A 3,250-nucleotide genomic window follows, 5' to 3' on the forward strand; every position below is an offset into this window, starting at 1 on the left:
AAAAAAAAAAAAATAAGAAACTGTTTAAGAAAGACAGTCTCGTTAAATACTACTCTTAAACTCTTTCCAAAACAACGGAAGCTCGACTTGGAGAGAAAGGGTTCTCATTGCAGTCTTTGTCATGATGTCTGCTACTGTATTTACATCTCTTAAAATTAACCAGGGATTAACATGCTATTTCCAAGACATGATATCTTAGATTTTCAACACCAAAGAATCAATAAAACGTGAGCAATCCTGTAAATTATTGACAATAGTAAAGACCTCCACACAGTCAGTTGGTGCGCGAAATAAGAACTCGCACAACTAAACCAACAAGTGCACTAGGTCGTCCAAGTAATACCTGAGGTGAGTCAGGATCGATCCCACGGAGATTGTTGTTTTGAATCAAGCTCTGGACACCTTGTAGATCTTAGTCAGGCGATTAGAAAAGATAGTTTGTTGAGATAAACGCATAAAACAGGAATAGGGATGAAATTACTTAATTTGAGTAAAACCAGTGATAAGAGAATGGTTGAGGCTTTGGAGATGCTTCATTCTTCTGGATCAACCTTTCCTACTATCTTTCTCCAACTGTTAGTGATTCTTTCTATGGCAGGATGTAAGTGATCAACGCCGGTTTAATGGCCACCAATCTTCCTCCTTCAGGCCGAATGCCAGGTTTAGTGTGCGCCCAATCTGATTGAGGGTGAAGCTCCTGCAGTTCATCCCCTTGGTGATCCTACTCAAAACGCCACAGACAAGGTCGAATCTTCTGGATCAGAGAATGTTGCGCCTTTGGTTCTAGCCTCTACCACAAAGGCCCTAATCTCCCCATACCTCAGCTGAACTGGTATCTCGAGAAGTCGTGGATTAGCCATCTATGAGATGTATAATCAAGCTTGTTGTTCAATGATCTCCTGTTACAGACTCACATTGAACCCATGTAGAATGAAGATGAGTGTCACGGATCATCCCATTCATGAGGTTGAAGAACGAAGATACATCTTAGAATAGAGTCACACACGAATTGAATAGAACAGTAGTACTTTTATTAATCCATGAAACTCAGCAGAGCTCCTAACCTTAACCTAGGAGGTTTAGTGACTCATGTTGATAGAAAAATACAATGGAAATGTGAAAGTGGGCAAGAGTCCTCTAACAATGGCGAACTCTTGTATATATATACTAATCTAATGACTATGGATTACAGAAATAAGATAAACTGAGTTGATAGTGTGAAAATCCACTTTCAGGGCCCACTTGGTGAGTGTTTGGACTGAGCAAAGAGTGTCTCCTTGTGCTAAGACTCCCTAAGAGCGTTGAACGCTGGCTAGGGGTCCTCTTTTAGGCGTTGGACGCTGGCCACCCCCTGTTGGGCGTTGGACGCCAGGAATGGGGCTGGTGGCTGGCATTGAACGCCAGTTTTGGGCCTTCATTTTCGAAGCAAAGTATAAATGATTATATATTTCTAGAAAACCCTGGATGTTAGCTTTCCACAGCCGTTAAAAGCGCACCATTTGGAATTTTGTAGCTCCCGAAAAGCTCTTTCGAGTACATGGAGGTCAGATCCTGATAGCATCTGCAGTGCTTTCTCTGTCCCTGAATCAGACTTTTGCTCAAACTCCTCAATTTCAGCCAGAAAATACCTGAAATTGCATGAAAATACATAAACTCAAAGTAGAATCTAAAAATATTAATTTTTCACTAAAACCTATGAAAATATAATCAAACTTAAATAAAACATAATAAAAACTATATGAAAATAATGACAAAAAGTGTATAAAATATCCGCTCATCATCAGTCTTACATATAATATCTCTTTGCTCCGAGTTCCAGGCTAAATGAAAGCATCTCCAAATAACAAATAGCTCTCCTTGCAGAGTACTATGACTCTCAATTGTTCTCAGACAGCCTCATTGCTACCTTCCCTTCCAATCTCTGCTAACACAGGCAAAACAAATCTGAGAACCATTGACAGGATAGCTAGCATCACAATTAATCTTAAAGGTACCCATCGAGAGGAGAATCCAAGAGCCACTAATGGTGGAGGGGATAGATACTCGTTGCAACTCAAAAATATTTTGGAGCTCCATTTCCAAGGAAAAAGCCATACCAGTCACCTTGTCTATGGTCTAAAGCTCGTGGGGATGAAAGATCTCGTTATTCCTCGAAAACCAAATCCACCAACGACCAGAAAAGAATCTAAAGGGGCGCTGTTTGATATTATGTAAGAACCAACTCATCAAATCCAGTGGTTGACCGGAGATCCCCAAAGCTTGCCAAACTAGCTAGGCTTTTGGTTAATCTTGAATGCAATGTAAAATCGATTCCTGATCTGAGAAACATCGTGGACAGCTATACGTGTGCGAAATGCTCCTCCTAAAATGAAATGCAGCAGTAGGAAGAGCCTCCCGAAAACATACCCAGGCCAAAAATTTGTGCTTTTTCCGAAACATGTTGACACCAAAGCCAAAATCAATTTTTCATGTCCTCCCAACTAAACATCTTCTTACTGAGCCACAAATAATCACTACGAGAGCGTCATAAACCTTTGAAGCTGCACCTGTCCAACACCAACCGACCTCTGAACCAGCTTGAACATCCGGTTATAAGAGTTAATGTTGCTCTGCAGAGACTGATTCAGAGGAGAATAGATATTCTCAAGGTTCCACTACTCCGATGACCAAAGCTCCAAGATCCAGAGATTCAAATCAGAAATGTGAATATAATCCATCTCATGACACAATCGCCCATCTCTTCTCCATTTAGAATACCAAAAGTTCTATTCCAAATTCCCAATGCACCAAATAAAATGTTCCTTTAAGGTATCCCAAGCTCGAGATATACTCTTCCAAACATAAGATCTCCAGCCTCGAGACCGACTAAACCAATCATCCTTAGAGAAATGGTATTTCTGCGTCAACAGTCAAAACCTATAACTTGTCAGGATGGTGAAAAAGTTGCCAAACTAGCTTTCCAAGAAGAGCAATATTAGTACAAAAAGGATATCTAATTTGCAGACCCCCAAACTTCTTAAGGGTGACCAACACCTTCTAGTTAACTAGATTCAAGCATCTACCATCAGCTTGACCATTTCATAGAAAGTTCTACATCATGAATTCTATCTTATTAGTTACCCCTTTATGGAAGAGAGATACCTGCATGTGGTAAGTAGGTATCGCAATCATTACCGAATTGAGCAAACAAAGTCTACTCGCCTTATTAAGCAATCTCCCTTTCCTGTTGGCTAGCCTTCCCCAAATCTTA

Source organism: Arachis ipaensis, chromosome B07 (assembly GCF_000816755.2).
Source record: "Arachis ipaensis cultivar K30076 chromosome B07, Araip1.1, whole genome shotgun sequence".
Taxonomy (NCBI): domain Eukaryota; kingdom Viridiplantae; phylum Streptophyta; class Magnoliopsida; order Fabales; family Fabaceae; genus Arachis; species Arachis ipaensis.